General features: G+C 35.3%; 1 long non-coding RNA gene across 1 annotated transcript; it reads right to left on the reverse strand.

The window, feature by feature from the left end:
- Positions 1–6,657: 6,657 nt before the first annotated feature.
- LOC127850444 (uncharacterized) lies at positions 6,658–13,358 on the reverse strand. The gene is made up of 4 exons (XR_008035304.1): positions 13,288–13,358; positions 8,249–8,333; positions 7,803–7,963; positions 6,658–6,788 (listed from the first exon to the last, which is right to left on the reverse strand). It is a non-coding gene; the product is annotated as an uncharacterized LOC127850444 (long non-coding RNA).
- Positions 13,359–24,835: the final 11,477 nt, after the last annotated feature.

Genomic DNA, 24,835 nt, shown 5'->3' on the forward strand with positions numbered 1-24,835 from the left:
CACTCAAACCACAACATCCACAACCCCATACCCCAAAATAGTCTTATTAAAGCAGAAGTATTCGAATATAATACATACGCATACGAAGATTTTTTTTGCAACCACTGCATTAAACCGACATCTACACCTAATCAGTCACACCAAAACGAAACGATAAGAATATCCGTCTTTAAATATAGAAAATAAGAATAACTTGTTACCTAAATTTTTCAGTACTTAACAAACCTAAAATGATCACACTTTTAACAATTTCCATGTGGCGGACATTTAAACATACTAAAATTTCAGTATAAAATTAACACAATTGGTGTAGGGTCGCTATATACGTTAAGATCTTCAATCGTAAAACTATTGATTCGCGAAAAATTGCATTCTGTTGTGACCAGATAATTAACGACGCGCCTTCTTGAGAAAGAAACGTAAACTTGTCTGAATCGGGCAATCTACCGTTTAGAATGCGAAGACTGGTTGATTGACAAAGGTCACTAAGTTTAACACCATGATTGTTTACAGTATCATCGGGTGAGGCTCGGTACAGTGGTTAATCTGGAAAATAATCGTTATCATCAATGCAATCAGCCATTCAATCACGTATAATATAATCAAATTTATCGCCTACACGACTATTAAAATATCCAACTATATAAACATATACTAATGTTTCGTATCTAATCGATTCTAAAACGTCATATATATCTACATAAAAAAATATTGTACACCGAAGAATCTTTACCCCATACGTAAACACCGCATACTTAAGCATTATTGTGAATATGACAATCATTTGTATCCGATTAAATCCATAAAACAGTGTCTGGATAGTTCCGAATAATTTCAACACAGTTCAAAATGAATCTTTTGAATCTGAATATAAGTAACAGTTCCACCACTCGAGCGCTTCGCGATGCGATGTTGGAATTTTCTGAAGAAATGAAACGATTTATAGCCGGGTATATTAACGAGTCGGAAGTCCACGTTTCATACAGAAAAATTATGTTATTAATAATAACAATGTGAATAAAATCGACGCTGCCTCATTTAAAAGCAGTTAGCCCATGCACGTTCCATGATAGCATGCGAATCTCACCCCCCTCGTATTCCTAGTCCCGAACTGGCTACCCGTCGACAAACATGCAATCCATGCTGTGTTACCTTTGCTGCGGGCTTCCTTCACACTTGGCACCAACATTCGGCGTTTGTTGGCCTCTTCCTTCGGGAACTACTCGTTCACTTAGAACGCGCTACTCTCCAGCGCGCTCCCCAAATGCCATATGTGCTCTCTCTCCTTAAGCAGCGTGAACTTGGCTACAGTACTCCTGGGTCTACCTTCACGCTTAGGTCCTATTCAATGCACTGACTCGAACCTTATTGTGTCTACATTGTCCTTTGCGACCTTCAATTATTCGTGTATAAAGCCTCTCACAATAGTTTCTACGTCTTCTTGTAGCTTCCGGAATACTACTTAACACAAGATTGCTCCCCATTGAGTGTGACTGTAGATACGTAACTTCCTCTTGCAGGCTGTCCTTGGTTTTCTCTAACACAGCCACCTTATTATTAACCATAACTAGGCCAAAGTCCGTGGAATCAGCTCTCTCTTCCACCTGTGTGATCCTTTCCTCCATTCCGGCGGGGGACCGTTTCAATAAACATCGTAGTACACATTTACGATACGATACATTTTGCGAAGATACATAATTGCTGATGTCCATATCATATAATTAAATATTTTCAGTACTTAATTAATTACGTTGGCATCTCAAGCGCCGTATATTTGACGAGCATGGCGAGCTAGTTCGTCTACTTATTAAGATTACAAAATTCTCTCGTAAGTTAAAATGCTCGTACGATCGTTTATGAAACGCCCCCCCCCCCCCCCCCGTTCCTATCCCGAATTGCAGTCCACAGCCTTTTGAGCTCCATATCAACATTGCAAACCAATTTCTCTAATACCATCAAGTCTCTTTTCAACATTTACTAATCGGCCATCATTATTTTTCAGATACTCAAGTATTTTCTTACTAGTATTAGACATTTCCTGTCTCCATGGTTCTATATAAAGGTCCTACGCCTATCTAACTACTGTCTACAACAGCATCTCTGGCTAGTAACTAAAATATGTTAGCACCAAATAGAAGAGTTTGTTTCGCAGAGAATTTCACTCATCGAGATCTTGTTTTCCTCAGACGGGCCTTTTATTTTGACATTCTTGTTTTTATTTAACTTTTCACTTTCACTGAAGTTACTGTCCATATTTCACTTCTTTTTATTTCTCATAACACTAATTTTATAGACAGTAAATTATCACTATTTCAAATTTAAAATCCAAAGTTTTTGCGGGTAGTGTTCTTAGCTTTTTTCGACAAAAATATATTTGCAAATTTTTGACAGATATCCTTAACCGGGGTATTTAAACCAATTCTTCTTTTCTATGCCTTGTTATGTATTACTAGAATAACTTTGTCCATCCTTTTTTTGCATTTTGGACAAGTTATTGTTTCCTTGTAACACAATTCGCAAAAAGAAATATCTCCACAATTTTGACCGTCCTGAAGCGTATTAAAACACGCAGCCCTCCGTATTCGTTCCTTGCACTTGGTACAGTTAGCCTTTTTTAACAGCTGTGCATTTTCTCGTTCAAGATCTGCAATGTTTTTTTTAATAGAACATAATTATCGAATAAGTAAAAAAATCATTACAGGAACAACTAACAGTAATCTATTGTTGAACAAATTAGAGGTTGGTTATATCGTCATGTTTTATGTACGAAGGCATATAGGTAGATACAAGCAATTGTATTGCAGCTAAATTTCTAAGTTTAGCTCGCCTGCATTAACATTTGCACTGACATTTATGCATTGATATATTAAAATAAAGTTGTAGCTAAACCACATTGACTTTTGACCTCAATGAGCATACATTATACTCTTGGATTGTTTCCCATATATCATTCGGTTTTGTTCGTGCACGTTTCGCACGAGTTTAACGAGAGAGGAACGGTTCGATCGATTTAAATCGCGTCTTATGTGCCCGTATTCATCAACCCATTCATAATTTCAAGAATAAAGAATTATAATGAGTACCAAGGAAACTAAGTCCAGCGTTTAAATATATACAGGCCAACACTGGTGATTATTTATAAAATGTTCTAAATGCAGAACGATGAAGATAGAGGAGGTTAATGCCAAGAGTGACTTACTTCATCAATTGTGCATCGATTTACATGAACTCTGTCGTATTAAACGCAAAAATGAATTTCCTTTCTGGGATCAAATTTTAAGAAATAACATGATACAAAACTCGCGTGACCTACTCGTCGACGATCTGACCCGATTAAAGACTGAAATCTTCACGGAGTAAACGGCATTTTCCCTGCAAAATTCACGGACCTTAATTGGAACCATAATTCAATAAAACGTATGAAAAACATTCTTACCGTTCTTGCAGATACATTAGGCATCAAAACCTTCCAGCGCCTTTTGAAACCTTTGTTTACACACCTTTCAACTAGGTGACATTTTAAACACACGAGCGATTTCATTGGTCCAACGCGTAGGTGTGTCTTTACTATTTAATATTATTAGTTGGATCGGGTCAGATCGTCGACGAGTAGGTCACGCGAGTTGTGTATCGTGTTATTTCATAAAATTTGACCCAGCAGTTGTAAAAATATGGCAAGATATGTACATTTCCAGAAAGGAAATCTGTTTTTGCGTTTAGTAAGACTGAGTTCATGGAAATCGCTGCATAATTGATTAATTAATGACTGTTCAAAGCGATGCACCCTATTTTCGGTCATTTTGAGTTCAATACCTATATATATGTAAATAAGTCATACCATATATGATAGTGCAATGTTTGTTTCAGAGAAGTTGATTTTCGTTGTAGTTTGATTATTTTCCATTCACAAGGATGTTTTTACTAATTATTATCATAGCCACACGCTTACCACAATCAAATCGTATAATTTATGCTCATCAATTTCAAGAGTGACAGGGTATTGTTGTAGAGCTATATACCATATGAGCAGACTCCGATTTTTTTTTTAATAAGTCACATACCAATTGCGCCTGTTGCTGTCTCTATATTCGGCCGGTGATCCTGTAATGAGAAAGTGTATCAATAAATCATATATCCTATCAATGCACACATCTGTTAAAATCAAAGTACATATAGACGTTTTTCTGTACCGAGAAGGAGACCTACTATCGCACTAACACATAACAACACCGGCACCCACTAACTTGAGCCTTAGTACGCTCTACAGACTTGCTATTGATTTACATCTTACAACTATAATTAAATAATCCAACGACGACCGGTTAGCGACTCTTCAGCTCAAACTCATATTAAATATACATACAAATTTCAAATATATCCAGATATATACCAACGAAAGCAAACATGACGAACAAATAGTAGCCGTCGCCGCATATGTACTATACAACCATCAACATGCCATCACCACATACAGTAAAGTAAAATATTAAAAGTCCCTGTCTATATTTACGTGTGAATTAGTAACAAGAAATATCTTTAAAAAAGATATACGGCGTAAATAGTTTAATGAATGAGATCAAGGATAGCGAATGTCTTTTTCTGTGCAGTTCTTAGCTGCATCACACGCAGTACGGGATGTTACGGGGAGTTTTCGCGGCTTATTTTACATTATAACATATTGCTGGTCATAAACCTATAGATACAAAACAGAAAACCAAAAGAAGAATGGAAGTGAAATTTAAACATATGAGTCAACCGGCCACACGAGAACAAACCTGTTATAGTGGTCTGTCGGGCATTGCTATTTGATTCGATTATTAACAGTATCGAGAATCATCGTGCTCATGCTTAAAGTGATATTATGGGCATTTTGCACTGTTGAATTGAGCTGAAAAGAATTAACAGGTCAAAATAGTTAGTTAAAATGTGGTTACTGATCAATTATCTGCAACTCACCTTGCTACCAGTTGTTTATAAAAATATATTTTATATTCGATATTCTTACGTGACCCACCCAGTCCTGTAAGCCGAAATGATCCGTAAAACAATATTGTGTCTTTGTGTCGTATGAACAAATCTGCACTAAAACTAAATTTAGGTTCAACTCGTAAACGCATGATCAGTTGTCAAACGAAAGTACGGTTAATATTCAAATGCATTATTTTTCTCTTTGTGGTATATTGTTTTAGTATGTTGATGCTGCATTAATTACTATAAGTGTATATGAAGTAGAAACATCAAAAATAATCAACGGTTGCGATAGACACCTATAAACTGTTACATGCTCATAATATCACTTTAGTATATTAGGCAATATGGTGGAATAATTATTGTTAAATTTATTAAAAATAATATTTATCATTGTATTGTTGAAAACACATTAAGAATCTATTATTGACATACCATAATTATATTGCTGAATATCTTCTTTTAACATATTTCTGGTCTAAAGAAAATTCCAGGTCACCTAGTTCACGGATAGCGTCTTTATTATATAACGATTATTTTACTGACCGCGAACTCCGGTGATGACCTGTATATAAACTCTGAATGTCCGCGACTTGACCCGAAACCTCGCGGGTTGAAATGCAATTCTTTAAAGTGAGGCCTCGCTTCCACTGCTCTTTATACTTTTACATGTTAACATGTTGACAGGAATATGGAAGTAAGTACTAAATATGAGAACATAGCCTTTTAAGTATAAACGCTTTTGCGCTGGTAATACTCTGAAAATAAAAGGTGTACGCACAAACTGTATTGATGTCGAGAATTGAGTGTAAAACTGTTCTATCTATTAAGCCTTTTCATTAGAGATAAAATTGTTTCATACAGTAAAACAGTGTTACAAAGACGCGGATATGTTTCCAATGTTCTGGTGGTATACTCAAATCAGCCAATGGAATAAATGAAGTGTATTCATTCGTACCTAGCCGCGGGAAATTTTATTTGAATTTTATTGGACACTTACAAAGGTCAAGTCAGGGTGAAAAGCTGGCTTATGCAGCTTACGCCGAAAAATGAACAGCGCTCAAACGTGGCTGAACGAAATAGAAACACACGAACGACCAATCTACACTCAGCGCTCTGCAAGCGCTAAAATCAGGTGCATCTAAAATGCGACCTGACTTAATATATTCAGTGTTTAAGGATATTACAAAATTTACAACTTAACATATCTCACGGGGCGTGTCCTGTATCCCGCCCGACTCCCCATTTATATAGTGGGTGGAACAGTGGGTGGGAATAGGCGATGGCGGCTTCGGACGGGGATGTGTGAGGCCCCTCGGTCGATATTAGAATACTGTTAACTACATGAGTTGTAAAACGTTGGCGTAACAAATACCATGATATCATAGCCTAGAATATGATGATAAGGCACGAATGTAAAATATAATTCAAACATATTGATTTCTGTTTGATAAAACGTCTTTATAACTAAGCATTTAATCACAACTATAAACCTATGTATTTTACAAACTTACTCTGAAATTGATATTTTAAAATACTATCGATAACTCTCCCATCCTAAGCATTTTACAAGGAGCAGTAAATATATTGCCGTATCTACTAAGCATCGCCGTAGCTTCAACTCAACTATGTTTCCATCTATTCAAACAATGGACAACCTGTTGTCTCGGGAAGCCAAAGGGAGGAATTGGGATAGCTTGTCTCGGTTGCTTCGGTGGTGGGAGGCTCGGGGGCGGGATCTGGTGAGTGGGCGGGTCGGTGTTGGCTTGGTCGGCGAGGGTTGCGCTTGCGGGGGGACAGCGGGTTTTGTGGGCTGCAGACTGAAACAAGACGAAATTGACTTTCACGACGAACCGACAGTTGGCATTCTCCCGCAATTTCCGCTCAAGACAAACACACAACAGACATATGCAATACATAAAACATAACCCATACATCACACCATCATAGCGATCCCACTTTAGCTTGTAAATTACCGCACATCATCCAAAACGCAAGGCTTTTAATATATAATATTTCACAGCTCCTTTATATTTCGGCATCAAAATTTCTCATCTGACGAGCCACAGATGTACATGGCTACAAGAACACATTTAGGTCTCATTGGCCACCGCGCTCTGATATTCTTTTCAAAATTATTTCTTTCGTGAATACCCGGGAAGCCGGGGTAAATTTGACCTACTTTGGCTCAAAATTAAAATGTCTCTCCTGAAAGATCTCAAGGGCAGGTAACTACATACAGTATTTGGGAAGATTCGGCGATGACATTAAATCTGATTATACGCACACACACACGCGCGCAACGCGCGCACGCGCGCACACAAACACGCACACACACACCGAGAAGGAAACCTGCCTCTGCTGATAGATCGGGAAAAAGAGTGGTTTTAAATCTTAAAAGTACAACGAAAACAACATAAACATATCAAAATGTGACATTTTGGCATTGGGTATCACCAAAAACAATAACTTAAAAAAAGCAAAACCGATTGATTAATCAAGTTATATTTAAGGCAAATATAGATTATATTGCGTAGTGTTTGTGAATAACCTTTATTTTGCGGGTGTCTTGATATAATTTTAATTATTTTAAAATATATGATTTAATGACGTTTGCGTACGATTCCTTTAAAAAGTACAAAAATGTTACAAACTGCAGTTATGCAATATTATATTTATGACTTTTTAATACACAATTTAAATAAAAATAATTTAAGGATATACATCATGTTTACTGTAAGTTGAGCTAATGCAAATTTAATGCTTTAAATATTTACAGCACAACACTTTTAAACAAAACAAACGCCATAAAAGTAATTATTCATACACACGACCTTGGAATTTGGTTGATCACAAGGCGAGTACAGCGGGAGATCATGAGCAGTTGAAGCTGTCTGGAATAAATGTACTGCTTCATTTGGGTCGCCTTCAGTATCTTCGTCTTCGACAGACGAATCCGAATCCAAATCGTTAAGCAAATATGTATTTTTTCCGCCTGAAAGATTATCTTAAACCAATCAGCGTCTTCAATTAACACGAATTAAGTGAAGCATCAATAGTTATGATGGTTTCGTGTTTATAATTTTCTTTTCTAATAATTTTATGAATTGATTGATATATACATTATCATTTATACATCTCGAATATGTCCATGTTTCAAGTTTCATGAAAAAATATGAAGAACTTTTAAAGTTATTTCAGGATCCAGAAAAGTGTGACGAACTGACCTACAGAGCGCAAACCGTAAGTCCGGTTTCACCGGTAGGGGACAATAAAATACCGTTGTTAGCCATGTGTCTTGCTTCCCATCAAAATCAGAGTGAAGAGAAGTGTTTGTCAAATCAATCTTTTTTCAGAATGTTTGCCTGCAATTAAAAATAATTCTATACCACGAATTTATCAAATCGAACCTTATATATGGGTATACATTGTTACTCGTTAAGTATTCTTCTTAGAATGACCATTGATATGCATAATACCCTTGGAAAAAATAACCGTTGTAGAGCATTTTATTTGACGAATATTCAGCACATCTCAGCTGGTCTGAAAGGGAAAGGAGTTGAGATTAAATACTCAATCGTTTTGACAACAATTGGCATCGAAGCACTAGAACTGTACAATACACGCTGAATTGAAATATTAAAATGTACAACTTCTCAGTCAGTTCAAGAAATACTGCATCTCTGCATTCGAGAGACATGTACTATACACTAGGAGGAAACAATATATTGCGTGCGTTAAGCTATCTGTATAAATCATCTTTATGGCGTTTAGCATAAACTCGAACACAGAAATAATATTTTAATATTAAGGGTGTGTCTTCATAATTATCATTATTGTCTCTAACATGGCTTAACATTTTATTACAGTAAGACTATTTTATCATTAGATGATTATTTTATAATCATAATTATTGCCCAAAATAATGACATCAACACCCAAAGAAAACGACATAGTATTGCGAATTTCGTATGCTGAGGTAATCCCATTATTGATTGAGTCAAGCAAAGAAGATAAGTTCGTGTGAGATGTTTACAATTATATAGACGCTGTTCATGAAATATGATCCGTGTGCATTGCGAACCTAATTCTCACACAACACACAAGTAATATTGACAAACAACTCGTATAACAAGTATCACGTTTAGCTTTATAATCTCTATCGTGAACCGTTTCAGGTTGTTCTATCACGCGTACTGTTAACCATGCACGTGTACACGGATCAATTAACAAAGAAGAATCATAAACACACGAATTAAAAAAAAAGGCGAATCAAACCTTTGCGATGCTTGTCTTAATCTTCGTTCACATTAAAATTGGGGTGGTATTGTATTAGGAATAGGTAATATTGCACGTTTTGTTTGCTTTAACATCTTTTCTGCAAAAAATAATATAAGTAAGGGAAGCCTTGTTACATACGTCGAAATTTCATTCGTATTCCATTCCATCATCTGCGTAGCAAGAATACAATATTTGCAATATATGTGGCATGTATTTTAATATTATCCCTCGCTACTATAAAGGGGGGTACTGAACTAGCGAATGGCGTATGTCTTGTATGTCTAATGTCCTTCTGTCCGTATATGCAATAATGTCCGAAGGTGTTCTTCTACATTTTTAAACATACAACATTCAAACTTTCAGGCATTGATCGTTATTTGCATGTTAGACTTTTATCATCCGACATGAAAGATTCCAAAAGGTATGCCATTTTTTCAGCCAGGCAATCCATAACATCATGATTGTTATAATGTCCATTAAAAGCAAAATAGCTTCTCTGAAACCGCAAGGCCCCAAAGTTATTTGTTTGGTATGTAACATGGCATAGCAGTCCTCCACAAAGTTTTCTATAAGAATGACCATGGGGTAACAACGGACCGTGCCCTTTGGATCACAATGATACTATTGCATACCAACCTAAACAAAATGCATCTCTGAAACCACAAGCTCCAGAGTTTTATTTTTTATTTGAACATGGTATTGTAGACCTCTGTCACTAGGGTTCAAACTATTCACTATACCGGAGGTCACAAAATTTATATAGACTAACATATCAAAACAACTTTTTAAATTATTTGTATCCGAAAATGTAGCACAATAGATTGTATTAAATTGCAAATTGATCATCTACAAGGTGTTTTAATACCATGCCCCTGCGTTCAAAACTGATGAAATTTTTATGTTTCAACTTGCTTTATATTTCGACATGCGTCTTTATGGCTATTCTTTTTCTTTACGAATGTGACACACTCTACTTGTATAAAGTACTAACTAGGGTCCACGAAACATTCATACCGATCAATGTGCTTCATTTCTTTTTTATTTAGAAACTACCATATAAATATTAATTTATAAACCAATACAACATTCATTTTGTGTTTGTTCTTATTTTGTAACCTATTTACATTGCATAAATACAGTGTATCGGATCCGTGTGAATGGGGGTTGGGGCATAGCTAACGCGAAAGCAAGATGTTTTTACTACGCGTCACATTTGAATTGCTATGCCATCACACAAGGAATGCATTTTCATTTTTCTCGACACCCTGTACACAGAGTGCTCTACTAGTAGGCAAATTTAGAGCCATTACTGCATAATTTAACGGATTTAACCACTTATCAATGCGTAGGAGGAAATGCATTTTTATACCATATGTGCATGTTTCAAATTATGCATGATTAAACTTAATATGCATACCATTAAATCCAGTGCTGTTTTAATCATGGTCATTCTTTTATTAGAATATATATTTGGGCATATATCTTCCCTTACACTCTTTCGTAACAAAATGGAGGCGACAAGGATAACCAAAATCTCTCTCAAATCTACCGAAATAAAAGATAATTCAATAAAATGTTGTGATAAATTAAGTAATTTAATTTATACTACTTAAAAACTCCGTCAATGTATTACTGAAATACACATGTAACATTTTGCCTTCATTGGCGTGAATAGTATTACAACCTTTATTCCGTTTGTATACACCAACAGGAATATGTCGGCTTCAAACATCTTGGATATTACACATTTTGAATGCATACATACTTCAACGGTTTCTTTCAAGTCGAATTACGGGATAATCGGCGGTGGTAGCGATGTTTTTTGCGTTATTAATGTAACTTGAAGTCGATTTGTGATTTATTGTGACGTGTGGCATATTTCGTTTACTGTAGGTGTTGTACTAAAAAATGTTGTGTTGCTTTGCTTTTTGTCGAGAACCCTACAATAACGCTTGCTGTGTCTTAATTTGTAATACAATTAAACAGTTAATTACAATTATGCCCGTCCACATACTGAATATGGCTACCGCGGCATGCTTTTGGAGATCCTATGAAGTGTAATTTAAGTAATTTGCATTCATTTGCCATACAACTATTGCAACGTGTAGGTTTTTGTGTTCAACACACAAATAGTTGGCGTAACAGAAATGGATTTTTTTAACATATAACAGCAAATATTTTTCAGTATACATTTACATGTATAAGGAAATATTTTAGTGTGAAATTTAATATTCAAAAGGACACATATACAATATACATATAAATACAATATTCAGGTTCGTTACAAACCTATCTGTCAGTAATACTTTTAAATAGAGTTTGGCAGATTTAAGTAAATTTGGGAAGATTTGGTTAATGTAGTTATTTGTGTTACCATATATAATGACTTTATTTGTGATCAATTGTGAAATCATGGATGTCATGGTCAGCAACAGATGAATCATGAATCAAAACAACATATCGTGTCAGCCATTTTAGTGAACAATATATTTTTACATGCATATAGTGTGTTTGTTTTTTACAAAATTTATGATGAACACTTTTATAAAAAAAAGTTCTTATGTACTTAAATTTATCCATAACCTGCCTTTTCATTTGACGGAGTATTTATTATTATTACTAAGTGATATTTTTAATGATATGCATAGTGATCGCATAGTGATCCCACTTTATTTATCGTAAATTTGAGAAAATAAATGTATTTGATAAATATAACGTTCGGCCGCCTGAAATTAGTTATACGTATCACGAAAGGCGTGCACATTAAACAATATGATGGTGTTGCTAAACCTAAGTTAATGTGCTCTGTTCTTTAGTTTTCAGTAACATATGTAAACATTCCAGAACTATCTCTTTATGTTTATCACAGAAAATGTCAACGCTGTACCTCCTTGAAATAATACAGGCACCAGATTATTTAACAGTTTTCATTGTTAAGGAATTTAAGGGACAGTTTAATTTAGACCATCAATACGGAAAGAAAACAAAATTAGGTGTTCACATAGTCGAAAACAAACTATTTTATTTTGACAATATTTTGAAAATTAACAAATAAAATAAATTACTATGAGAAAAATGTGCGATAAAGTAACACATCATAAAACAAACTAAATTGTTTTTTTCGTATAAGTATGAACCTTAAAACCACGAAGTTTTGCAATATTCAACGGTGTTTTAACGCCAATTGACATATCATCGACAAAAGCAACAAAATAAATAAAAGTGTGTCAAACAAAAGCTTTGTACTAATAATTTATTTTGTACCGAATGAGCACTATGCTTGCTTTATTCTAGTTGATTATCACGCATTATCAATAATGTTTCACAAGTAAAGAAAATGGAAAAAAATCCATACATAGCACTTTCTTTTTACAGCATTTTACATTTATTGAATTAATAAACTCATTATATGTTACAATACTGCTTTAATGTATATTTATTTTAATGAAAATAACATATAAACAATTACGCAATGTACCTGCCTGATTACAATACGCACTGTGATCCTCATAAGGCCTGTTACGTATTTCGTCAGTTTTAAAAATAAACCTCACGGGTGTATGACGCATCAGACACGACCTAGGTACTGTACTGTTGTGTACTTTAAGGATACAAACAGATTCGGTCGCAAACAAAACACAAACTATTCGAAAAATTACAAAGACGGTCCTAGATCATCTTGTTAATTCAGTTCGAGAGTAAATACTGTCCTGAATGACGTCTTGATAACCATTTAGGTTTGGCCAGTTGAGACGAGATGTTGCATAACTGGAACAACCCTTTTGAGATTAGGACCACATAGCCAGGTAACATAATAAAGGTGGTCCTCACGACATTGTTATTTAACCGACAAATCATTTGTAGAGTTATTTTGCTGAATAAGTTTTGAAAGGTCCACCTACATACGAAAGGTAGCTGTTACTTGTTACTGTCGAATACTTCAAGGTTACTGTCAAAATCAGAACGTTTCATTACGGCCTCGATATTTGACCTTTACTTTTTAATTCACATCATGCACAATAAATACAAATAACTTACATTTTACATACCCAATATGGCAAATATTAACGATTTGTGCGTTTAATAATTTTATAAACACACACGTTCGCCCTTTTGCAGAAGTAAATACTAGCATGTGCGTGACGCCATGAAGTGAAATGTGTTGTTTCACGTAGTTTCCAGCTTTTGATATCTGCACACACTGTGTAGTTGAGGTAGAATAATAAACCAGCATTAGATAATTTAATCCGAATGAAACACACAATATACTAAATCGGACACTGCTCTTAAGTCTTTTAATTAGAACGACCGATCGATGTAAATTTAAGTTTAATAGAATATTTATAGACTTTTTTCTGAAAATCATGTGAAAGCGAAAGTGATTTTCGAGAAAAGCAATCTTGCTCTTGTGTGCATTTACATGATTCATTTGTTTACTGTGATACGCAATCGTTGTTTTGACAGACGATATGTGATTATCTCAACCTAAAACAAAGGATAATAATACCTTTGGGTTTAATTGATCCATAAAACACAAAACGTAGTTTGCTATTATTCGCAGATTTGTGTGTTTTCAAATTTTGACCCGATTTATATAGTGAGTAGAAACACACTCTGAAAGAGTCGGCAGAAGTGTACCTGCGACGTGTGTGACTGACTATTCGGTTTTCATTAAACTTGGCTCAGATGTTAATGCAGAAGCGGAAATATTAATCCATATCTCATATATCCTGTGCTCGATGTTCATTAAACATTGCCTAGGTATGTGTAGGTACATGAACCATTTTACGGAAGGCTATGGTCAGTCACGCCAAAGAACATAATATAATAAACGTACGTATCATGGCCATTCAGACGGGCAAGCTTGAAAGTTTCCACCGTACCTTATATCACCATGAAATGTGTCTTTCAAATATTTAAATAAAATTATGACGATAACAAAGGGATTCCAATACGTATGAGCTAAAAATAGATAATTCGAGATCCCATAAATATTTTTCCAACAGTTCTACATAAACAAAAAGTTAAATATAGTTCGTATGATTGAATTACATTGAAAAGTTAACGCGATGAACAAGTAACATCCGGTTGCATGGATTGAAGACCCATTATATGTATTACAGATATTGTTTATATTTTACGGTTTCCATTTCTATAGCTGTTATGAATACTCCATGATCTCTCTCCAGTTGTTTTGCACGACTCTTTCTAATAGTAAGGTTAGTCAAAAGAGTAGATGTCAAATATATTCACTATTTGTAATGTTTTTGTTTACTATTGATTGATTGATTGATTTTTATTCAGGTTTTAAAACACATAATATACAAGTTATCTTTCAAAATAACATAACAATTTTAACTAACGGCATTTGTGAGATTGCTGCTGATCAAAACCTATGGTATAAAAACTGCCATGAAATAATATAAAATATGATTTGACCAAGAAAATGAACGCAAAAGTGAAACAATATAAAATAGTCTTAAGGAAGCGTATCACCTCAAATTAGATTTGAAGGGAACAGATCAGCAACTGCCTCACACTTAAAATATGATTTAATGTGACTATACTGGAATATAATATATTGCTTGATTATCACAGTTAAACATGTCACATATATTTGTTATCACAGATTTTCAGCACAGACTAGTAATTTGATATATTATAGAAACAAATTCACAACTTTAGGGAAAACTTAGTATGTAAAAAGAAATAACTTGGATAATATAGTGTAAAACCTAGGATTGCCCATGAAAGCTCGAAAGCTTATTTCCAATGGGGTCCAGTTTAGGTTATACTTACTATGATATAATCCTGTGAGAAAGTTACACAATATGAACAATAAGTCCCTGATAATTTGAGTATACATGTAAGTTGTTACAATCATGTTTCTATAATATATTTGCCATGATGACTAGTACACACATATTATAAAAGTACAATTAAAGTGTTTTAGCTATGCACAATAGATGGTTCTTAACAGCTAATTTGAACTTGTGTTTATTATCAATTTTCTTTATTGTATCTGGCAAAGCATTCCAATCGCTAATTGCACAGTAGTAAAAGGTAACATTTCCTTTACCATAGCATATGGGCACTTTAAAATTGTATGTGTTTGCCCTTGTTTATATATGAATGGGTATCTTTCACATATACACAATTTTCTTTCAAGTATGATGGACACTTGTCTTTAACAATTTCAAAAACATGATTCAATCTTAATTGTTTATTTCTATTCTCAACATTTAGCAATGACATATCTGACAGGTTACCTTGATTAATACTTTCTCTAGGACCCAGTCCATAGATAAATCTGACAATTTTATTTTGACATATCTGTAATTTGTCTTTTAAACCTTTATTTAAACTTGGATACCAAGAGGAACAAGCATAGTCAATGTGACACTGAATCAAGGCAGAACATAAGTATTTTCTAGTCCTTGTATCTAAAGACTTAGCATTTCTATACATAAATTTAAGACGAGAGTTTACTTTGCTAACAATGTTGTTTACAATGTTTTCACCAGATAATGTGTTATCAATACTAACACCAAGATATTTAACAGCAGTTGAGGGTTCGATTTTATGCCCATTACATTCAATATTATTTTTTTTAGTTGTTTTAACTTTCACTTTGATCCATATACAATACATTCAGTCTTCCCCAAATGAAGGGATGATTTATTGTCAACTAACCAGTTTGAACATGAATCCATGATCCTGCTTAATTTTTCAGAAATAACATGTGGATCATTGTGTGCATACAGAATAGCGCTATCATCAGCATAAAGGATCAATTTACAGTCGGGATCAATACTTATAGACATGTCATTAACATAGTATAAAAATAGAAGGGGTCCCAAAATACTACCTTGGGGTACCCCACAAGTCACTGGTTTAAAATCTGAGATGTTGTTGACACATACAGTTTGTTTTCTACCAGATAAGTAAGACATAATCCAATCAGTATTATCCATACCCATCAATTTTAATTTACCACATAGTATATTATGATCCACTGTATCGAACGCTTTCTGCAGGTTAACATTACCATGCCAGTATAGAGTCCTTTAGAATTATTATTTCTAATATGATCCATTAAGTGGAATAAACAGGTATCAGTAGAATATGAGTTTCATAACCCAGACTGGAGTTCATACAATAAATTATTATCTAGTAAATATTTCTCCAGTTGTGTATAAACTGCTCTCTCTAAGATTTTGGATATGATACTTAAGATACTAACAGGTCTATAGTTTCCAACATCAAGATGACTACCTTTCTTAAACAATGGTTTCACTCTAGCTTCTTTCATATCACCAGGAACACAATTTTCAGAAATAAACATATTAATAAGAAATGTAACAGGTAGTTTTAGAAAACTAGCAGAATCCTTCACAAATCTGGCAGGAATTTCATCTAAACCAGTACTTTTGGAAGTTTTTAGATTTTTAAGTTCTTTAAGACAAAAGATTCAGACACATGCTTTAAGACAAATGTACTATTACTAACATTTCTTTTTCTATAAAAGTCTAGCAGGGCAGAGGAGTTTAAATCAAACAATTTGGTAGGGGATGGTAACTTTTCAACAAGCTTTGTTGCAACAGAGGTAAAAAGTTGTTAAAATGAGAGGCAACTTTCTTAGGGCTAAAACAGTTTTCACCATCAATATTTAATACAATATTTTTATTTCCAGATTTAAGAGATTTATAACCAAGCTGTTTCAGTTGTTTCCATAAACTTTTAGGGTTATTTCTGTTTTCAGCGATCTGATCTGAAAAGTATGTTGATTTGGAAGAGATAACTTCCCTTTGTACAATATTTCTAAATTTACAATACATCGAATAGTCATCATGACATCCTTGTTTTCTAAACTAATACAGATAGGTGTCTCTAACTTTTATCATATGCAAAATTTCAGATGACATCCAAGGTTCAGTCCTTTGTTTGAGTCTTACTTCTTTAACAGGTGCAACTGAGTTCAAAACTGACATGAAAATATCTTTAAAAACTAACCATGCACTGTTAACATTTTCAGCATAAAAACATTTACTCCAATCAGCATTTTGTAACTTATCAATGAATATCTCACTTGTATAATTTTTTATACATCTAACTTTAGAAAAATAATGTTTATTGAAAGTTTGTTTAGAAATCTTTCTTGTACAAAATGTCATAAAATGGTCACTTAGACCAACAGAGATAACGCCATATTGACTAAGTCTTTCTTTGGAACCAGTCAAAATATGGTTTATAATGCTGCTGGTAATAGGTGTGATTCTAGTTGCTTCACTGATAATATGTTGTAGATCAAAAATTCCCAAAACATTTAAATAAGATTTTAAAAGGGAACTGGATTTCTGTTCAAAACAAATATTTGCACAGATATGTTTCATATTATTTCGTTTTGAGAAGCGCGTTGTTGGAGAGCCCCCTACTTGTGCTTCTCCAAAAAGATACTATAGGGTTGCCATCCGCTTAACTGGATCATGCGATTACTAAAAAGTATGGACGGTAACTAGATGAAACTTAGTCTTCATGTAGTTATAAACAGCAAAGTGAGAACAATGCAAGAACTTAAAGTTTCTCCAAAGAAAAAGATAAGATAGGATCTCCAAAAGAAGATAAGATATAATACTGACACGTGGTGTACATAGTAGGCTATGGGTCATATGTGTGTCCGTTAATTCGTCCTCTATAGTGCGAAAAAATATGGGTGACATGTATATTGAGCGAGATGATATCAACGGTTTTTATAGTGCGAGGTAATATCATTGGTTATAGAGTAAATATGATATCAAATGGTTATATAGTGCTTATCAAAGTGTTATATGGTGTTTGTTCTTTTCTTTAGAAAGCTTTCGGCCGCGTGTGGCTTGATGGCCAATGACATGCTATGAGAGGATTTATAATTGACGAAGGGCGGATGCAAGTCATTCAAGAACTCTACGGAAACGCCACCAGTGCAGTACTTCTCAATTGACAGCAGATTGACTTCTGCAGGACATCAGTGGGCGTCTGTCAGGGATTTCTGCTCTCTACCGTCCTGTTCAACCTTTTCTTAAGAAGATAATGCAGGAGATTCTTCATGACCACCACACCTCTACCTCCATCGATGAAAGACCCATCCTAAACTTGAGATTCGCTGGTGACATTGACCTCACGGGTAGCACCAGGAGTGAACTTCAAGATCTCACCAACTGACTCTATGAAAGAGTAAGAGCATACGGGATGGAGGTCAGCACGGAGAAGTCGAAGGTCGTGGTGAACAGCACGACCAACACCAGTGCAGACATCACCATGAACGGCGAGAGGCTAGAAGAAGTGACCTGCTTCAAGTACTTGGGCGCAACCCTGTCCAAGGATGGTTCCAGTAACGCTGAGGTCCGAATAAGAATTTCCATGGCGACCGCAGCGATGGCCAGACTGAGCAGGTTGTGGACAAGCAGTTCCATCAGCTTCCTCACCAAGTACAGGCTCTACAAGTCCCTTGTAGTCTTCATCTTACTCTTCGGCTGCAAAACCTGGACTCTTCACGCAGACATAGAACGCAGGATACAGGCATTTGAACATAAATGTCTTCGAAGACTGCCCCGCATATCTTATACTGAGCACAAGACCAAAGAGTACGTCCGGAACATGACTGCAACACTTGTTTGTCCACAAGAGCCACTACTGGCGACAGTCAAACGACGAAAGTGGGCTTGGTTTGGACCCTTCAACAAGCACGAATCTCTGTGCAAGACTGTTCTCGATGGCACGCGAGAGGGAGGTCGACGTCGAGGCCTTCAGAAGAAAAGCTGGATGGATAATGTTAAAGAGTGAACATCCCTTCCCATAGATAAATTACTCTCAGCAGCACACAACAGACCTGAATGGAGGAGGCTTTCTGTATCGTCGTCTCTCATTCCCCCCCCCCCCATCGGCAAAACCAGTCAAGGAATTGATGATGATGATGATGATGATGATTTATTTTTAATTCACAATGTTTGTAGCACTCCCAATTGTTAATAAACCCATTTCTGTCATGTCATTACTTTGTTGTAAAATAGAATTTTCACCGCCGAATCATAAACAATAAAGTTTGTTCAAAATGACAAAACTTGTGCCGCTACCGACACAATTACCCGTAAATGTTTTAAAACCAAAATGTATCTATCTATCATATAAACAAAAGGAAGAACTTTTCGCCAGTTCAAAAGCAAAATAGATAAGCAAATTATTTGCAAATTTATAAAACTTGTTTGTGATGCTTATCTCACACTTCTTTTGAACTAATAAAGATCGAATATACTTTTTTCTCTTTAACGTTTGTTTTGCTCCTATAAATGAAACGATATGAGACGATTGCTGATACTATAAACTGATCAATGTATTTGTATTCCAACCAATAACATCTAATTACGATAATGAAGAATGACTTTCAAAATCGGGAAACGACACTCATATACAAAAGCTAGTACATAGGTTACATATTTAATCTTTATATTTCTAAATCACTCATGTTTTCTCAAAAAGTTTACAGTACACAAGTTAATAGCAACGACTATTTTGTTAAGGCAATAATAAATAAATCTTTCGAAATACAATACTATTATGTCTATTCATGTATTTCCCGTGATTAACTTACAATGCATAACCTGAATTATATATGATAACTATTGTGCCACATCCATTTCTAAAACGTTGCAAAATATCTACTATTGACAGAGAAGCAGTAAAACACTTTTAGAAGTATTAGTAATACACTTGTTGATGACACGATAAATCCGTCTTATATACTCGTCCAAGCTCGTACTACGACGTCCTTTATTTAACACTGATTTCTAATAGAAAATCTTACCAAAGTACTTGACAGATTTTGTTTCACTGAAAAGATATGAGATCGCCTTAAACAAATTTATTTCACTTGTAAAAAGCACAATGGAAGTTTTGCACTCGTTGCCCCAGTAATTCAACACTTACCGATATTGACAAATTCATATATTCTACATATATTGCAATGCTATTGTATGCATTGACTTAAAATTACACAGTCTGAAAATTCAATTCAATGGTGTAGTATGTAATGGTTCACAAGCATGTTATCAAGGGGCACACCACTTGTATTGTTAGCCATGATTAAGAAGCATTCAATAGAGAGGCACAACACTTATATGTTGAAGTGGCCCCCCGTATTTGTTTTTGTCGGGAATTCATAACGTTGACGTTTATCCGCTAACATGCAAGCGACGTCATGTATACTATCGACGTCACTTCTTATGTTGTATATTCAAGTTCGTATTAACGTTTATTAAAAGGTCGAACCTAACACAACTAATTTCGTAGTTTTTTAAAACTATGCGATCATACGCAACATTTTGGTGCCGTGATCAAGATATCCCAATATATCCAATTAATAATCCGCACCAACCAGAAGCGAAATTTCAAACAGATCGTTGTTGTGTTCTGCGAGCGGGTGGGCTAATTTAAGACCTCTCAGATACTCCAAATGACGTATTTCCGTGGGTATGTTCTGTAATGGCACTGCTATCGTTGGCACTACAAGAACTTCCAGTTTTATCAGATCTCTCGTCTCGCTTTTAAGGTAAATCTCGCTTGTAGGTATGGACCGAACCCCTTGTGACATTCCACCAAACGAAGCCAGAGAAATAGTGTCATGTCCGGTAAGAGGGAGATGTAAAACCCTCGCGAGGTCCTCTGTAATAAAGGATCGCTGTGCACCCTCGTCAAGTAAAATGTTGGCGGAAGAACTATGACTTTGAGATAGAACTTCGGCTACAGCAGTCTTCAAAAAAACGTTTGTTCTATCATGGGAGGCAATGTGTAAGATTGCACTGTTGGTCATAGCCGACTTGAAGGGAATGGCTTCCGGGTTCATGGACGAGGCGGGTGTCGTCTTCTTTGTGCAAATGCTGCTGTGATGTTTACTTTTACAATGACGACATCGAAATTTAGATTTGCATTCCGACACGTTATAGTGGTTCAGGCATTTGAAACACAAGCGTTTGCTTTTCACAATGTCAATTCTCTGGTTAATGTCTATAATCTTGTTGCAAACCTGGAGTTGATGATATTCACTACAAAATGGACATCTCAGCGGTTTGACATTACTTTTCATGGGACGGCTTACCTCCCTTTTTGAAGCTGTGAGGAATGAGGCAGTCTTGAGATGAAAGTCTTGATCGTTGCTATAGCCGGCGTTCATGATTCTGATTTCCCACCCGATGGCCACACATAGCTCCTGAAGCTGCCACTTGTCATCTCCGTGATTCCTTATAAGGTTGCGTCGCACATCCGGTGGGAGCTTATTCATAATGATGGAACAAGTAGAACTCCGAACGAATCTTGTGACTGTCCCAGTGACTATAGACCCCGGATATAGGTTTCCATTTTGTCATTACATTCACGAAGACTATGTACGGAATTGCGGGTTGGCGGAAGTTCTAATAATAATGTCATGAAGTTATCAATTGATGATTTTGTGCGTCTGCCCGTAGCGTTCCCGCAATGGTTTGATCGCACTCTGGTAGTTTCTGCCTGTCAACGGAAATCCTCCCATCGCCATAGCTGCGCTCCCTTCGATTGAAGATCGAAGATAAGAAAACTTTTGTACATCCGTAAGTGTTGGGTTCTGGTGCACTGCTGAATGAAATGGGTCCCAAAATTTTTACCACTCGCTAATGTTACCATTGAAAGTAGGCAATGTCATTTTCGGGAGTTTCGTAGACGCGATAACGTTATTCGCTCTATTAGATGTTTGCGTTGGAACACGTTCTAGGGAAGATTTCTCTTCCGGTTGCGTTGAATGTCATACTTCGCTCGTCGTGAAATGATTTTGATTTTCATCTCTTTGTTCACATGTTGCCTGACTTAATTTCTTGATTTTTTCTTGATATCTATGTAAGCTCATTTCAAGTTCAATGGAATACTCCTCACTGTTTAATAGTTCAGTTTCTATATCTCCGAGGTCTGCATGGTTGATCATCTTTTCATTCAATCCTCTTATCGTATGTGTTTTCTCTTGAATGATGTCCAGTAGTTTCTGCGAATCGGAGGTGGAAGAATTTTCTTCGAGTTTCTCAAATTGTTTTGCTATTATTCGACGTTGAGCTGCACGCAACGAAATGAGTTTGTTGAGTTGAATTTTGCTTTTAGTCACGGCACCAAAATGTGTTAAAAACTACGAAAATAGTTGCGTTAGGTTCGACCTTCGAATAGACTTTAATACGAACTTGTATATACAACATAAGAAGTGACGTCGATAGTATACCTGACGTCGCGTGCATGTAAGCGGATAGACGTCAACGTTATGAATTCCCGACCGTTTTGCTGATCTTATACAGTGTACTCATGTTTTGTCTTTCCGCTCCTGTGTCGAGCTTGTCAATGAAGTTTATCTCGTCCGCGTTTTCATTACGTCTACCCCAATGTCCATTGCTCTATTGCTATCATGTAGCGGTTGCTTGATGCCTTTATTATATACCTTTCGCAGCCATTTCAATTTGGCTTTCTTTCACTCATCGATCTTCTGCATGTCTTTGAGTTTCCAATACAAATTATAGTTAAACAACAAAACTCACTAAAGTCAGTAATAATAACTAACAGCGGGAGGTTAACAATTGAAACCATATACGATTTTAAACTACTGATAAATGTCTTACTCCAAGGCGGTTAACCCAAGTGTAACCATTTCTTTATATGTTAAGTTTGGTGTTGTACCGTTAAGTCGTGTTGCCATTTATTGCATTTTCCCTATTAACAAGACGGCGAATGGTGAAACGATTCCATCGTAATAATTAGTCATTTTTTTTATATAGTCATTGTGGTCAGTGAAGTACTAGTATGTGAGTTCCATGAACCGCCAAATATACATATACGTGTGGTCCATCAAGATTCATTAAATAAACGAATACGTATAACAAGCTTCATTTTAACTAAACATCATGATCGGAAGATGCAAATTTTATTCAGACTAGGTACTGACCAAGGGATTTTGTATTTGTGAATCTTTATATGTTTATATTTATTTTCGTAGACTATCTTCTACGGAGCTATTCCCGTTTTTGGCAATTGGCATGAGAAGTAGATGTTTCGGTATTCAATACAATAATGTGGAACCTTTGAAACTATTTTCGCGGACTGTTTTCATCTGGTCACTGGGCTAAGTAATAAGTTCAATAAAGTAAACCTTATTCCCATCTCAACTTGTCACCAGGTACGAACCACTTTTTTGTGACACGCACGTGCGTCACATGGATCTTCGCAGATCTACTAAATATTTAAGATAGTGGTACTTTGAATGACAATACATTACCCACTAGATATATTACATATTTGTTTGTACGTTAAATAAATAAAATAAACCTAAGAAAACAGTATTCATTGAGTTCTAAAAGCTACCATTAGTACTCTGCATATAGAGCGTTTGTTCAATATCTAAGTCAGTGGTTACTTTACATTCCATGCAGTTGGTTCACAAAGTAGTCCTATGCTGTAAAAGTGCCATAAGTCTCAAGTTTATTATTGTAGTAAATGCAATGTCATAAGTTCCTGTTAACGTTTAAGTGATTCATGCATGAACACAAATCTGCCAGTGTGATTAGTCAAGAATTTAAGTAAATTCTAAATACTATACTTGCATGTTTTAAATGTTATATTTATTTGAACAATTGTTATGTCAAATACCGTAATTCTTCAAAAGCATGGATATTGTATATCTAATTACATAACGCCAAAATCATTTTTCCGAAATACATATTTATTAAAAAACTTTTGTTTCTTCACATAACAATCATTACTTACTGTTTTAGATTCTTACTATAAACACAAGTGTATATTTACATTTGGTACGTTTTGACAAGATTGATTTCATTCAGTTAACTGCATGCGAACGACTACTCTCGTAGGGCTATGCGTGTGCCATGTATTTAAAAACTAAAGAATTAGAAACATCATTTTCTCTCACTATATTTATTTGAATAAATTTGTGAAAAGACCATTACATAATCTTACTGAATTATGGACCTTATGGTTTCAGAGATGATTTGCTTTTCTTTTTTTCATAAAGATTTCATAACCTGTCACACCTTTGAACCGAGGGGCATTGTTTGAACTGAATTTGTAATGGACCACTTAATGATTACCACATGTATATGTTATATTGAGCTTAAAAGTTAAGGAGAAGTGTTTATAATGTTTACTATTTACATGTGTTTATGTTAATTAAAACAGTTAACTTGAGATCGGATCAATTTTTATCACATGAACATCAATTGAAGAAACTTGGTTGTAGAATCTATACGATGTTACATGTCACGTACCAAATTTCTGGGCTTCGCGTTTTTCAGACAAGACAGTTTTTTTAAGTTTTCACTATATACAACTATACAGATAAGAAAAACAAGTCACACCGGGCGGGATGCATTCTGAGCCGTTGTTTCATATTATATATTTAACTCATAGGCTTGCGGTTTCAGAGGAAATTGTTTAAAAACCTTTGTTTAGCTCTGTAGACGTACATGTGAACCAGCTGACCGGATGGATTAGAAAATTTCTGAAAGAGGTCAATCATGTTGCATTCTTGTGC

The sequence above is a fragment of the Dreissena polymorpha genome, chromosome 11 (assembly GCF_020536995.1).
Source record: "Dreissena polymorpha isolate Duluth1 chromosome 11, UMN_Dpol_1.0, whole genome shotgun sequence".
Taxonomy (NCBI): domain Eukaryota; kingdom Metazoa; phylum Mollusca; class Bivalvia; order Myida; family Dreissenidae; genus Dreissena; species Dreissena polymorpha.